Here is a 16734-nt window from a genome sequence, read left to right as displayed (position 1 = left end):
GGTAGGTCTAAACAGGTACAAACACTGAAATAATTGACGTAGTCCACAGGGAAACTGCAGTATGATACCTAAAGGAGCAGACATTATTATTCAGGCTGGACTGGAACATTAATAACTCTTCTGTCTCGTATTAGGACCGTGCCTAGTTCTGATCCTGATTGAAACTTAGATGCTTCGTTATTTTGTCAGAATGCTCAAGTGATTGCCGGAGTGCGTCTTAAAATAAATTATGGCTGCTTCCTCCATCATCCCTCCAATTACTTAAGCTTTCAATTCACAGCGGTTATTACTCGTAAATGCACCACTTGTTTCAACATCAGCTTTACAGTTTGCCGACAGAATATATTTGTGGGTTTAATATAATTCTGAGAATAAAAGATGATTATGAGCCTTAGTAGCATTAATATATTGAGTTCTGTAATGAAGACCCAGAGGGTGTTCTGTGAAGTAAGAAGTAAATTTTCAAATATTGGTTAGATAAATTTCAAACTTAAAAAATTAATGAACTTCATAGGCCTATTAGCATTCTTCGCTCGGCGGTCAGATGATGAAGCCATTATCTCAAAGTAACCGGCAAAGAAAACATCAAACGTTATTTTAAGCAGAGGTACAGATAAATTAATAGAGATCTCGGACGCAAGCGTATACAAACATCACACGACTTCGGTACAAAATGAGGTTTTGTCTGTTCAACTGCCCACGGGTTCCAGATCTGGAAATACAAAGTGTGACAAAACTTGGCGCTTGCCATCTGCACTAAATGATTTTAACGAATTTCACTTTTGTTTATCTCCGACTATTATATCACCCGAGGCCGGGCCATAGCTCAAGCGGTTAGTCGCTGGCTTCCCACCGCGGCGGCCTGGGTTCGAGCCCGAGTCTGGTCAAATGGGATTTGTGGTGGACAAAGTGGCGCTGGGGCGGGTTTTCTCCAAGTACTTCGGTTTCCCCTGCCAATCTTCATTCCACCAAATTCTCCATCATCATAATCACCTGGGGCAGGTACAATAGGCCAATCAGTGGCCGCTGTGCCGAGTGGACACAAGTTGGACTCCACCCCCCACTAAGCGAATTAAAAAAATAAATCATATATGTAGTTACTGATTTTTCCCGTAGTTCAATTCCTGGAATATATACGTATAAATTGAAGATCTTGTTCTGTAAACTTGATGTTGGAAATTAATGCTACGCTGAAGGTGTTTGCTTATGAATGGCAGATATGGTGATTGTTATCCAATTTTATTACTCAACAATAAACTAACCATTGCGTTTAAGAGCTGTTTGACCAAAGATACTAAGGTTGTGAGTTTATATTAAAAATACTGTTAATTATGAGACATAAAAAGCTTCTCAAGATTCATAAGCTTAAGTTAAAGCTGGTTATGGAGAAAAATCGAGAAGGTTGCGGGATTAGGGTCATAAGGAGATTCCTTTTTTTGGCAACTGTAATGTCTGAGGTTGGATTAGGCGAAATTCATTCTTGTAATTGGACATCTCTTTCTCTGTGCACTTTTTAAGAAACGAAAAATGTATGTATTAAAACGCGCGTGCAGAAGACATATAAACGACAGGGTTTTAATCTTCTCACTAATCCGTATGACGGGAATATCATGAAGTTACATGAAATCCAGCTTAACAGGCTTCATTGAAATATGGATTCTTTACGCGTGTTTTACGTAACGGGGGGATGGTAAGATTACGTTTTGTGTGTATTACTTACAACATTTGCAAAGACGAACTAAAACTATGGAGGTATCTATGGCTAGAAGGCTGTACATTGGCATTGCGGAGGCATCTGGTTCGACTTTCGGTTGGATTACCGGCTATCGGAAATGAGGCTCTTTGTGGTTTTCCACAGTCATTCCAGTCGAATGCCTTCAAATGAGCCATGACCGCCATGACTGTCTCCTTCCGAACCATTACTCACCATTCACAAGAATCTTACCAGCTCTTCGACGCTATATAACCTCTTCAACTGGAACTAATTTAATGGTTAAGGGACATTCTTCGAAAGGCAACTGTTGCTCAGTCGATCAAGAAGGTTCCCGGTTTTAAGGAACCCGATAGTTTGATACTCTGTTCACAAAATCTTACCGTTGGACTTGAATATTGCCCCAACTTGGAATTACGGGGCTTTTGTTTTTTTGACTTATAATCTACAGTCACAACTTGGCTTAATGTTTTCCTGAAATCTATTTTAATATTATACTGTTATATATGTCTATGTCTCCCAAGTAGCCTTCTTCAGATGAAGTTAAACAGAATCGCTGAACTGCATAAGAACCAATAAATAGAACTGCACAGAACATATCCATGATTAGAACAAACCTTTTGTGCTAATTCCGTAAGCTGACTCAGCCTGCGTGGATTTTGTCGATTGCACCAACTCAGTAGAGGATTTGCCTCTACTTCCGCCCCTCTCACCCTGATATGTAGAGCCATTCCAATAGCCGACCCCAGTGGCTGGCTCCTGAGAAATAATAATTGACCATGCGGTTAACATAACGAAAACACAGAAGCAGTAAATCTTCTGTACTAACTACATGAAACCGGTCACCTCCGAGTTATAGCCGAGGGTTAGAAAAATTTTTCTGTTCATTTTCCATTTTGAGGGAGCCTAAAATATTTTAGCATGTCTGCTAAAAATCATAATTGTGAAGACAGCAGAGACGGCCATTCTTAGGGAACGGCTCTGAAAACACGCCTGTGGCTAAGCAACAGCTTCGCAACATGTCACAATGAAGTAACTGGTAATGTGGTTCTCTACGCGATTCGTGCCAATAGCTACGCCATGGAACAATAGAAAAACTGTTGGGAGAGTTGATTTTGTGCGATCCGTGCAGAGGCTACATATGGAGTCAATCTGGCGTTATATGTGAGTTCGGCAGTTGGAAGCCGGTTAGTTCAGCTCGGGAGCTGCAGCTGAAAGCTGCCAGTCAGCGAGGACATGAGCCGATAGACATGGAAGTCGATGACACTACACTGTTGGAAACCGCTACTAGGTAGCGCAGTGAAGATCGTGACTGAGAACACCAGTCTGTGTGTGATAGTGATTGCTAAAATGTAGTCATGAGTTGTGTGTTAAAATGTCCAATAAATCCGATTACCAAACCCCGTCCATAGTCAATCTACCACGTGACAGTCTAGTTCAGAATCTCAAAACAAATAAAATCATGATAATGTGACGTCAAATGTCTGTGTACGTGTGTGGATGGATGCAAAACTAAGCTTAAGTTATTGTCCTTTCAATTACTGTGCCCCAGTGCAGCGCATTTAGTACCTAGACGCGTTCATTGACACCCCGCATGCCCCTTTGGCCGTGAATGTTTTTATTGTAGATATGAAATACTTCAAAGCTAATTGTGCTGCACATTCAGAAATTATTTCTCCTTGTATTCTTTTAAACATTCGTCGTACCGAAAGCGGTGTTAGGTGATACCTGTGTTTCGTAATGAGATGCTTTGTGTTCAGTACAGCTTTTTTGCACTGTGAGTACTTTTTGAGAAAACTGATGAAGTCTGCCTTCAGCTTTATGAAAAATAACAGTGATATTGGACCGATTCGAAAAAAGTAAAGTATCCCCATACCTGTGGCCGCACCATAGCTCAAGCGGTTAGTCGCTGGCTTTCCACCGTGGCGGCCCGGGTTCGATCCCGGGTCTGGATTTGTGGTGGACAAAGTGGCGCTGGGGCAGGTTTTCTCCGCGTACTTCGGTTTCCCCTGCCAATCTTCATTCCACCAATTGCTCCACAATCACCCTCACCTATCATCTGGGGCTGGTACAATAGGCCAGAAGTGACCGCATTACAAGGGACTTAGTCCCACCCCACTAGCAATAAAAACAAATTATAATCCCCATACCTGTAAATATACTCTCCAATAACAGGCTGCTATTAATTATTTTCTGTAGTTTCAAATTAACTAGGACAGATAGTAACGGCCTTCAAATTTTGCGTTCATTAAGGCACTTTATGAAAAGAATTCATAATATGACTAGTCTTGTAAATTGCAGAATATATTAAATACAAAATAACAGAAGAACTTGGTAGACAGAAAATATTTTACAAAGATATCATAAGAAATGCAGCTGAGACGATGAGGTGAACAAGATCTCACTGACATGGCCTCACTTGATTTACTGTTATTAAATTTGGAGAAAAAATAATTCAAAATATGCCACATATGCTAAAAACCACCATGTTAAAGGGATTACAGCTCTCAATCTAAAGTCTTACTCTGTATTGGATTACAGTTACTGTACATGTAGGTGAAGTATGTGAAGTCACGTGTAGGACGTGCCGCAGTGGGCAACGGAGAAATCTGGAACGCTGTGTGATAAGATTTTGGAAAATGATGAAAATTTAACATCATAGTGCAGAATCTTTCGTTGAAAAATACATTAATACTCATTAGTAAATTGTCCGTTTTCACGAACCCGGAGGTCTCAGTAATGAACCCTGTGCTGCAGTAGTTGAATCCATTCCTCGAGAGTAATATATATCGAACTTTCACTTTCCGAAAATGAAATGTAATATCATGGCTACCGCTCGAAACACTTCATGATAAGTGATTGCACATTGTCGAAACTTTGGGTTTGCTTTATTGTGTGTCCGGACAATTTCATTTCACTCCAGGTTTCCACGCAACACCTTCACTATTGAAATTGCCATATGATTCCATGTCTAAGACTTGACTTCTGATTCTACGCGTATATATATATATTCTACTTACACTGGATTAAGTTCGACGGAGCGATGACCTGGAACATGTGGACGTAGGATTAGGAACACAGGCTCCGCAAGGAGAAACCCAGGTCTCGCCAACAACAACCAAAGCCCCGAAAATAGAAACCTAGGTCCCACAACACAATATAGGCCTAATCAAGAACCACAATGGCATTTAATTATCATTAATACCATAGCTCAATTTTCATTTTGTTTTTCATTTTCCATACAAAATGGATATACCGAAAGCATTGTAATAGCAAACCATTCAGATTTGAATGAGATTCAAGTTTTCTGAGTCTATTATATGTCACAGAATTACAAACACGACGTTTCGGAAACTGGATCTGTTTCCGTCCTCATGTGAGGAGGAAAACACCTACTCAGTATGGCCCCTTAGAAATAGCTAATCTCGATCACTGGATGCCGTGTCTTCTATTTTCTAGAATACAGGACGATGGAAAAATTCCGAAAACCAATAATTCTGTGTGTTATACACTATCGTCCGAACCTTTTAGGTCCTATCTATCATATTATATTTCCGTATACCACACCTAACAGGTTAAGAGTTGCCCACTCCATGTTTTCTAGCTGGTAAATGTTCACATTTGAAATGAAAACATGTCGAGGTTCTCTGATTNATTGGATCTGTCTCCGTCCTCATGTGAGGGGGAAAACACCTACTCAGTATGGCCCCTTAGAAATAGCTAATCTCAATCACTGGGCGCCGTGTCTTCTATTTTCTAGAATACCGGACGATGGAAAAATTCCGAAAACCAATAATTCTGTGTGTTATACACTATCGTCCGAACCTTTTAGGTCCTATCTATTATATTATATTTCCGTATACCACACCTAACAGGTTTCTAGCTGGTAAATGTTCACATTTGAAATGGAAACATGTCGAGGTTCCCTGAGTCCATTTCCGCCCTCACTGGAGATTTTTTTAAATTGCTTATATAACGATGTTGTCAGGATCAAGATTACATAGCGTCGGATCCTACGATGATCATAAATATGGAACAGCTGATGGGATGAGCACTGACAGAACAAACCCGAGTACTGGAATAGAATTCTTCTCAGTGCAACTTCATCCACCAGAGATCCTATATGGCTTTACCTGGGATCCAAAATACTAGATACGCTTTTTATTATATTTCATATTTCTGCTGAATTAGAACCCTTCTCCAAATACATTTTCTTCACAAGGGCCTATGAGCTAACTTAAATAATACAACTGCAGTACAATAATTCTATCATTTTTAACTTAAAAGTAATGCTGATTACCAGAATATTCCAAGTGTGGCTGACTAATGACTGATTTCCTGATGTTTCAACTGCGGAACTTCTCCCGCGAAGCTCTCCGAACCACCATTTTTAAATGGCCCTGTTGGGCAACCAATTAAGAACATGAGCCCACCCCCGATCTGAAACAAAACTTATACAGGAGGACGGACAGAGTAACGCGCCGCTCCCGGCCACATATGCATTCTGCTTCGGCTGTTCCGAGTGGACAGCTTCCTGGAATTACACACGTGTTGAACTCGTAAAGGATTTAATTGCAGAAGCGTTCACTGCATAGACACGAGGCCCTGTGTTCGTGTCTACATGAAGTATCACAGGATATAACGCCATATGTAAGCATTTCAAGCATTTCCTAGGTTTGTGCAGTTTGTGCTTTCAATATGCATCTGTACTTTAACTCCAGCTTTTGTCAAGGATTCTGATGTCTGCAAACCTGTCAAAAGATTTCGGCCAGCAAAGGCTGGTTGACATCCCCAGCTTTATTGTAAATGGTTGCTCTAATATTTTGTCCCTCTCCTGAAATTTATTTTTAATCCTGGAATTTCCATACAGACACTTTCTGCTGCATGGAAAAAAAAGCAGTGATTGCTCCTGTCTTATAAGAGACAACAAAGCTTCCGTTAATAATTACAGGCCTGTGTAAGATTTGAGGCTTTCACGGTGATGACTATGAAGCAAGCAGTCTTCTGGGATTTGGCACCGTGTATATGTGGTGTTAACCGACGTTTCGGAGGAACGTATCGCCTTAATCTTCAGGGATCCAACACAGTCTGCTTTTACCGGTTCTCACGGTTTCTTCGCTTGCAGATTTCTTATATTTTTTCTTCTACCCTGAAGATGGAGGCGATACGTTCCTCCGAAACGTCGGTTAACACCATATATACACGGTGCCAAATCCCAGAAGACTGCTTTCTTCAATTACAGGCCTGTTACAATTCTCAGTGTTTTTTTCTAATGTATCGGAATTTGTCATTCGTGTGCACATGTTCCATTATTTTAAGTCCAAGTGAAATTCTCTCATCACTGTTATACAAAACCAAATCAACTGCTAAGGATTTGGTCACTTTTCTCGACACCGTTATGCTCCCGCTGTATTGTCGAAAACAATTTGTTTCCATCTACTTCGAGCTCAACAGGATTTTCGATTTAGTTTTGAATTCATTGCTGTTAGACAAGATGAGTAATTATCGCTTCCTTGCTTTTTATATCAGCTGGTTTCTGTTTCTAACCAATAGAAGTACTCAAGTTCATTTTCAGGGAGTTCTCGTCGTCCTTCGTTTCGCTGCCTGACGTTCCTCCATATTCAGTCTTGGCACCTTTGATGTTCAATTCATATGCTGATAATTTATGCAGCAACATTAAATATTTATGTTTTCTTCTTTTTGTTAATGATATGGAAATATGCGTCCTTTCACCTCTATTGACAAATACAAAAGCCGTATGCTACTAACTATATGGACCTTACAGCTGGTTAAAGAAAATCCTCTCTGTATAATACTAATGTGCTGATTTAGCTATGTCCTTTATAATTCTAGTATTGTGCTCAGTAGCGGTACTAAAGACCTTCGTGTTCTTCTCGATTCAACATTTGCTTACTTCCATTAGCGTTTTGATCATTCATTTTTGATTCTATAAATTTTTTAGGCCTAATGTGAAATATTTCCGGTCACGGTAGCCGAGCGGTATAAGGCATGTACTGTCTTCACTCGCTTGGAAACCGGGATCGTGGGTTCGAATCCCACTCAGTGCATGGATGTTTAGTTTGTGTGTGTGCGTTTTTCTGTGTTTGTGTACAGGTAGAGGCCTTGCGACGAGCTGATCACCCGCCCAAGGAGTCCTACCGAATGTGTAAGGTCTAGAAAAATCGAAGTGAACGGAGAAGTTCATGGAGGTAGGCCTAGGCCCACTTGGGCTGTAGTGCCAAGAGAAAAAAATGAAATATTACTTTCCCCTTTCCTTCATTATATTGTCTTTTGATCATTTACGTAACACTGGTAGGAATGAAACTTGAATACATTTCTGTTGTCTAGAATTCTCTTACGAACATTGAATCCATCAAATCGGGAGGTGTTCAAAGAAAGTTTCTTGCCTTATATCACAACAGATTATTTATAAATCATGTTCCATAACTGTAATTATAATTTGGATATCTTAACATTGCATACTTTACTCATGAGATGGCTTTGCTACGAGGCAGTATTGACAAGGAATTTTCATAAGGGTTTTATTATCTGCCATTCGCTTTCAGAGGCTATGGTATCAGAGTTACGGCCAGAAACATTACAGCATTTAATACTTTCACGCTCCGTTTTCAAGTAATAGACATCATTCTGTAGCGTTGAATGACAGGGAGATTCTGAATTTGAGGGAAGCGGTCGTGACCTAATAGAGGTACTATCACGGAATTTTCCTGGAGGTACTGAAGAAAAAGATGAAAATCCTCAGTGAGGATAGCTGGTGTCCCGGCTGAGATTCGAAGTAAGCACCTCCCAAATACGAGTCTAAATCGTTACCCTGCGCCAACCGCTCGGTCCTAATCGCTCTATGGATAATCATTTCCCCGACAAGGAAATGTTACATGGGTTCCTATACATGCTGTTGGCTTTAGGTAGTAGCTAATTACTTGGGCTCCCCCGATAGCTTATAAATGGGGAAAAGAAACTCAGTTTAAGGATAGCCCGTCTCAGACTGCACTCAGATTGGGAAAAAATCTGCATAGTTGGCTCTGTCATATACAAATACAATTACACACTTAACTACAATTCACGAGCACATATATTATAATTAGGTCAATAATCCACGGTACGCTTTAAGGAAACGCGTCCTTCCGTCTATTTTTTTTTTGTTATATCAAGTCTCCCTCTGCCAGTAATACAATAAGTGTTAAATAGTCTTCACTGGTCACCTCTATATGCCCTAAAAGTGTAGGTGTTTTTCCGACTTGTCTCATTTTTTTTTTCTTGGCACTACAGCCCCAGTGGGCCTAGGCCTACCTTCATGAACTTCTCCGTACACTTGGGTTTTTCTAGATCTTACATGTTCGGTAGGACTCGTTGGTCGGGTGATTAGCTCGTCGCAAGGCCTCTACCTGTACACAAACACAGAATAACGCACACAAACATCCATGCCCTGAGTGGGATTCGAAACCACGATCCCGGCTTCCGGGCGAGCGAAGACAATGCATGCCTTAGAACGCACTAATATTCCTTTCTAGCAGTGCTGCAATTCCTCAACCTTGTAATTAAGAACAAAATGAAAATAATATTTTTTTTTCCCCTTGGCACTACAGCCCCAGTGGGCCTAGGCCTACCGCCATGAACTTGTCCATTCACTTCGGTTTTTCTAGAGCTTAGACATACGGTAGGACTCCTTGGACGGGTGATCAGCTCGTCGCAAGGTCTCTACCTGTACACAAACACAGAAAAACGCACACACGCAAACTAAACATCCATGCCCCGAGTGGGATTCGAACCCACGATCCCGGTTTCCAAGCGAGCGAAGACAGTACATGCCTTAGACCGCTCGGCTACCGTGACCGGCTATAATAATATTTACCCACCTTAATTAACACTCATTCTCTCTAACAGGTTATTGCTGCTTATATTCTGTCACAAAAATGCAGTATAATGAGGGCCCTTAAACAGGTTGTGCCCTCACAGTTCGTATTCTCTTCAACTCATCTCATCGGGGCCCAAGCTGAGGCTATCATAGCAAGGAGCTCAACATGAACTGCATAGCACGTCCAGAGGGGTGTACCCGCTTGCCGTTACACATTTTGGCCACAAGTGTCACATTTCACCCACTCTTATGTGCATTACTCGCTGACTCCGCGCAGAAAGCTTCGGTTGGTGTAAGGATTATAATTTCCTGTGACCTGGACAGAGCGTTCAGCCACGAGCGTTACGTAAATGTACCCGTCTTACAAGAAATGCACTACCAAAATTGTCTTACGCATTTTATTTATGTATTTAACAGAGTGAGGGGATGACAGATCAACAGATTAACAGACCGACTGAATGCAACTACCGTACTGAACGGGTCTACTGACATTTCATTGGGAGGTTTTATAACCACAAAGCCTTAACTAATCCCATGGACCAAGATTTTCACGGCAAGAAACAGTTTCAAATCTTTAATAAATATTCAGGAAAGAAGAAATAAATGATAAAAGGAAGAAAGAAGATATAGAAGTAAATAAAATAAGGAACAAACAAAAGAAATGAGGTGGAAAATGGAAGAGTCGATTTGTGACGTCAGTTCTGAAGCAATTGATTCAAGCCTCCCGTCCTGCTAGACAGAGTTATCAGGAAGAACGCAGATTTCATGCCATTTCTGTTAATTTAATTATCTATAAGGAGATTTCCAACCGCACCAATGTCTTCCGAAGCCATGAACCGGCTCAAGAGCCCATAAAGTTCAGTCTGTAATGACCCCAACGTATAAGCATGCGGTCGCTACAGTGTGATTAGCTTCAGCGTCTGGGTCAGTGTTTTTATGACGTCCGCAATTAAATCCCTAACGTTATGGACCACGAAGGTTCATTACTGCCATCATAAAGCGTGCTATTTGTCTCTATCCTCAGCCTACCGAGCCGTGTGGATGGCATTCGACTGTGTTCAGATGATGCAGAGTTACCGAGTCTGGTTTCGGAAACAAGCGGCCACAGCTGAAGCTTCTTGTGGCTCTCAGGCAAGAAGTTTGATAAGACAGTAATTTTCTAGAGGTATCGGTTTCTAATGTCGCTCCGGCTGCCGGCCGGAAGTTTCTTGTGCGTTCCCAGTCTCTCCACACATGAATCCCAAGACAATGTCTTCACAAAGAACATGATGATCTCCTATTTAGCATTCATAGTCATCTTATTCAACGCTATTGAACTTATGTACTTGAAACAATGTCGTTATGTGCTTATATAACCAGCGACTTTCATCGGTACCTCCGGGAATGTACTAAGGCAGAACCCGTTTAATTATTGGTTTAGTATCTTCTTGAAACCTTGAGCCTTCCGCGCCCGGACATGAATGCTCACTTCCGTGAGGAACCTGTAAGCTTATCAGCCTCAGCAATGCCATCATATGTCAGCTAAATCCTATTATTATTACAACGATTTACTTTTCTACATTATCCATATGTAAAAGGTAAAGTTGTCCCTCTGCTAAACGAACTAAGCACTACGTCATTAAGGCGCATGGAGGGTGGATGTATATAACCACAGTTTCTTGATCTCGGCACTAGCTGGAGGTGAGTGGTCAGTTTCACGCCCCGGCCGCTTAAAACCGGGGAAAGTGCCCCGGTACACCTTGGACAGGAGACTGGGTGAACCTCAGAGCCTGTCTGGATAATTTGGAGAAGAGAAAATTCTTAGCTCTACCGGCACTCGAACTCCGACCTCTCAGTCGTCCAGCCGGTAGCCATTCGCTATACCGACTAAGACACCCCGGCACCTTACATTATCCACAGTCATAGCCCTATGTTTTATTTAAAAGAATATGTCGGGAACTGGACTCTTGCCTCCGTTTTCAAGTAAAAGACTTACTGAGCAGGGTCCAATCAATAAGAGCTAATCGCTACAAATGTGACTGAAAGATACAGCAGGCCTATTACAGACACGGTTTATACAGAGCATCAAAGTGATGGGTTGCGTGCAGAACAGTGTCTCGTAGGTTACAGTGCTGCCAACCTGAGGAAACAATCAAAACGGCTCAAGGAATTGCTTCGGAAGAAGTATACGGACCGTAAGAGACTAGTGCAGTAAATTAAAGCACTTCAGGTAAGTTTAAAATGCATTAACTATATTAGCATAGAGCCCCTACACATCGCCTAAGGAGAAGCCATTTGCAGCAGCAGGCGTGTCACAACAGAGTATAATGTCCTTTGTCGAAAGCAGTCATTGTAATTTACAGAGCTTCCAATTCGCAAAGAGGACATGCTGGTATTACTGACGACAGAAAGTTAAAAAGTTCCGAGATAGGAAGGTCCCGAAGAAGCCGTTGAAAAAATATGGCCAAATTGTGAAGAATCAGCTTAAATAAACTGGGGCGTGTGAAGCTACACATACAAGAAGACAGCAAATAGATTTCGGCAAAGGGAATACAGTACCTTTGGAAAATTAAGAGTTAGATTTTCGCTTAGTGGGAAATGGAGTCCAACTGAGTCCACTCGGCACGGCGGCCACTGATTAGCCTATTGTAGCCTGTCCTGGGTGATTATGACGATGGAGAATTTGGTGGAATGAAGATTGGCAGGGGAAACCGAAGTATTCGGAGAAAACCCGCCCCAGCGCCACTTTATCCACCACAAATCCCACTTGACCAGACCCGGGATCGAACCGGGGTCGCCGCGCTGGGAAGCCAGCGACTAACCGCTTCAGCTATGGCGGGGCCCTAAGAGTCAGATTATGCGAATTTTAATCCCTTTTCTTTCAGAGAATCTCTCTCTCTCCTTCGAGTCACCATCTTAGCCTGCCCGGTCCATCGCCACACAGTCTCGTCATTAAAGGGTTTTCCCCTTCTTCTGGTAGAACGAAAATTTTGTATATCTCCACTACGCGAATTAACATTCCCTAAATCGACGGAGTACATTTCTTTTTGAGGAGCTAACAATCATGCCCCAAGCCAAAACATTCTCCACTTTTTAAGAAACATGAAAATAGAGGATTTCTCTCTTCTATGATATAACACCGTGTCGTCCGTTGAAAGTCAAGGAACACGTGTTCCTACCTACTTCATTCTGGTTGCTTGCTTGGCTTATTTTTGGACCCTGAGGACGGAAGCGAAATGTCTCCCGTAAACTTCAGCTGAATTGCAGTAGACTACGTTAAGTTATAACCCAGAAGATAGAACACTTCATATCTACATCTGTGAGAAACTCAGATCCTGCAACTAAAATATTCTTTATAAGATTTGAGGCTTTCACGGCGGTGACTATGAGAAAGCAGTCTTCTGGGATTTGGCACCGTGTATATGTGGTGTTAACCGACGTTTCGGAGGAACGTATCGCCTCCATCTTCAGAGTAGAAGGAAAAATATAAGAAATCCGCAAGCGAAGAGACCGTGAGAACCGGTAAAAGCAGACTTTACCATATTTACAAGAGCCACAAAAATCAAATTCATATTCACCTGTTTTATTTCTTTAAGATTCTTTTTAATATTATCATCCCATCTACTCCTAGTTTTTCGAAGTTCTGTTGTCACTTGAGTGTTTCCCACAAGAGCTATATACGTGGTAGAGTCATTAAGTTCGTGGAATGTGGTTTTCTCGCATCATATTACAAGGTATTCACCCTTAGGCAAAGCCACATCGGCCCTCAAAATAGTTGCCGTTGGCCGCTATGCCAGTCTGCCAACGTTGATATAGCTGCCGAAAACATTGCTGGAACATATTGGCGGTAAATTCTGGTACGACGCTTTGAGGCCATTCCACTAACTTATTGACTGTGGTAATATACTTTCCTCATGTCCTCCAGTTCATCCCACAAGTCCCTATAATCTCTTCCTCTTGATATGATGAACCTAATAATATTTTGTGAAAGGAGCAAATTATGAAGTTCCCCATTGTTCAATCTCTCCGACCCCCCACTCTCTTCTCTCTTTTGATGCAAACACATTTCTCAGTATCCTGTTTTCAAACACTTTCGATGTGTCTTCTTTCCTCAGTATGAGACTCCAACTTTCATGCCCAAAACAAAATAATAGACAGAACAGCAACAGTACAGCAGTAACATTCACCGTCGGTATCTGCATATATACATAATATCAAATCCGCTGTCCACGTAAAACAAACCGAGGGGGATACCCCGAGCAACATATTCAGCCTTCACACGGTTAATAGGAAGGTAAAAAGAAACACGACCTGTATTCTGGAGGAAGATCCCAGCAAGCAGTTACCCTACGTCACAATATGACTACCACAGAAGAACAATAAACAACACACATGCGATATGTAGCAGGCACAAGGCTTAAATGAAATTTGTAATATTGGCTATAGATACCTCAATAGCCATTTTAATTGTAATTTCAATTTTAACTTTAAATTTTCGGAAGAATGTCGGTTCACACAAGATCTACATGGCGCCACATTCCAGAAGACGGCATTCTTCAAACTTCATTTAAATCGGCCGCTATATCCAGGGGACACCCATACGTTCAGGCAATTTTATTTTCCGTGAGGCTGTTTCCCTTTGCCCCAAAATCGAAAATCTCAACAAAGTCACACCTTTTGGAAGTAACCTTACAAAGGATTAAAGTAAAGAAGTTACCTCTTAGTTACACAAAGACCCCGTTTCAACTGCAGGGGTTATGTGACTTTCAATGACATGGCAAGAACACAAGCAATTTTCAGTTGTTAAAGATTTGAAATAAATTCCACCATTCACTTGGAATACTGATGTAAACGACAAACAGTTCACCCAGGAGAGTCAGCAATCATAGTAAATTTGAAATATGTACATTCCGCTGAGAGTCTAGAGCATCCCTGCATGTTCAGACCGACGGACCAAGCATCGTACACATCGATGCGTTCTCTTAGCTCCCAACAAGATGGCGACGGGATATCTGTCGGCTTATTACACGCAAGTATTACGGTATGTTGGAACCGAAGGCAGGCAGATGCATGTCACAAGCACATCAAGCCACGGCCAATTACGATATAAAATTGATATAGTCAGATTCGATAAACTATCAACACAAAGTTCAATGCTCGTTGGTGGCGCCATTTTGAGAATCACGGAGTTGCTACAAGGAGAATTCAGAAGCAGCGGAAACGTGTAGTCCTGTACATGTACAAGTAGCCAAATGCCTTCTTTGTGATTATCGACCATGACATATATTTACTGCGGATACACATTTACTGTTACAAAACTTACTGCGCTGTAAATTTGGAAATGTTTTATTTTTATTGCGTAAAATATTTTAAATGGGGTACGCGGTAGCGTAGTTGCTTGAGGCACTATGCTACAAGCCGGAAGGTCGCGGGATCGAATCCCGATGAGGTGGATTTTTTCAATTTACCTTCCAGCCGCACTATGGTCCTGAGGTCGACTCACCCTCTAACAGAAATAAGTACCAGGAATATTCTTGGGAGTAAAGGGTGACCGGCGCGTAAAGCCGACAACCTTGCCACCATCTATGAGCCGATTGTCTGGAAAATGTGGGAACCTCAGCATCTCAAAACCCTATGGGCCTCCATGGACTGTTATAGAATACCTTTACGTTTGAACTTTACTTTACTAAAATATTTTAAATGTTTTAAGTGATTCAAATTAAAGTTGAAATACGTGTATATGTTTTATACTAACAATGAGCACGAAGAAAAAGAAGTTAAATTTCGATTTGAGCTAATATAAAATAGAGGTCATGCTTGACTGACATGAACTAAGATCAACTAAGATCAGTTGCCTCCTCTCTTGTAGACTTCTTTTAAATCTCTGTTAGTCCAATTAAGGGTATTCGCTGAAGATCAAGGTAGTCACAGGAGCCAACTTGGGCTGGTAACATGTGAAGGGCTATGAGTTAGTCATCTAAAACCGCGCCATAGCTCAGGCTGTTAGTCGCTGACTTCCCACCGCGGCGGCCCGGGTTCGATCCCGGGTCTGGTCAAGTGCGATTTATGGTGGACAAAGTGGCTCTGGGGCAGGTTTTCTCCGAGTACTTCGGTTTCCCCTGTCAATCTTCATTCCACCAATTGCTCCACAATCACCCTCACCTATCATCTGGGGCTGGTACAATAGGCCAGAAGTGACCGCAGTACAAGGGACTTAGTCCCACCCCACTAGTAATAAAAATATTATAATAGAAATAATAGTTATCTAAAACACCAGCTCAGAGGTTGATGGAAAACTATCAATTTTGATGGCGAGATCATCTTCATCTGACCAGACATGTTCATTTTGAATGCTGGTTATCCCACTCGTTGTGAAGCATGAGTTTTGCAAGGATCAGAAGCTAAATTTGGGGAAGAATGTGTAAACTTAAGGTTTTCGACCGAAAGTTTCAAACCCCACTGTAAATAGCCATTATACAACTGTACCTCTAGGTAAAGAGTGGCGCTTTGGCTCCTAGTTACGCACACAAAGCTCGCCTTTATATTGAAACTCACAGGCTCAGCATCAATATCACATACCGCTCCAATGAAGCACTTCAATCACAAGAGCATCACCACAACTTACGCTCTTTCCCATGAGAAATTATCTTCTGTCGTCCATGGCATAAGCTCAAGCCTATGCCAGTGCCATGGCAACCTTACAACTGTTCTCCTAGCGTCTCCGCGCCTCTTTGTTTCATATTGGAAAGAAGCTTTCGTAGTTCCTGAAGCGGGTAAGTCATTTTACGCTATAGTTCCTCGTCCTTCTTCCTTTTACCAAATAAATGTTTAGTTTCTTCTGTATGACCCTAATTCTTAATTCTGTCTAATCTCACACGTCTTTCTATCCTAATCCCTCCCATTCCTTATATTAGTCTCTTAGGGGAATTCTTCCAGGGTTACTTCACCATCAATATTCTGCATGCGTTACTCGTTTCGCCCAGCTAAGCTGTATCTTCCTTGATTTAATTATCCTAGTAATACCGGAATCCGATTTCAGACGCTATTTCGTAAACTTACGAGTAAACCAGATTTGGGGAGCCCACGGAACAGGAAGGAAGGATCAATTTTGGCCTAAACCACGTTTGTAAAATTGCAATTATTATTATTATTATTATTATTATTATTA

The 16734-nt window shown here is 41.5% G+C and overlaps 1 protein-coding gene across 1 annotated transcript in view; it reads left to right on the top strand.

The window, feature by feature from the left end:
* Nucleotides 1-11694: 11694 nt before the first annotated feature.
* Nucleotides 11695-16734, top strand: part of LOC111864324 (phytanoyl-CoA dioxygenase, peroxisomal) — a 26960-nt gene continuing 21920 nt past the window's right edge. The window contains exon 1 of the mRNA XM_023851497.2: nucleotides 11695-11796. The gene's annotated coding sequence lies outside the window, so the exon portion shown is untranslated. The remainder of the gene's footprint in view (nucleotides 11797-16734) is intronic.

Source organism: Cryptotermes secundus, unplaced genomic scaffold (genome assembly GCF_002891405.2).
Source record: "Cryptotermes secundus unplaced genomic scaffold, Csec_1.0 scaffold216, whole genome shotgun sequence".
NCBI classification, from domain to species: Eukaryota; Metazoa; Arthropoda; class Insecta; order Blattodea; family Kalotermitidae; genus Cryptotermes; species Cryptotermes secundus.
Note: the sequence above shows the minus strand (reverse complement) of the source record. Positions and strands in the feature narration are given on the sequence as shown.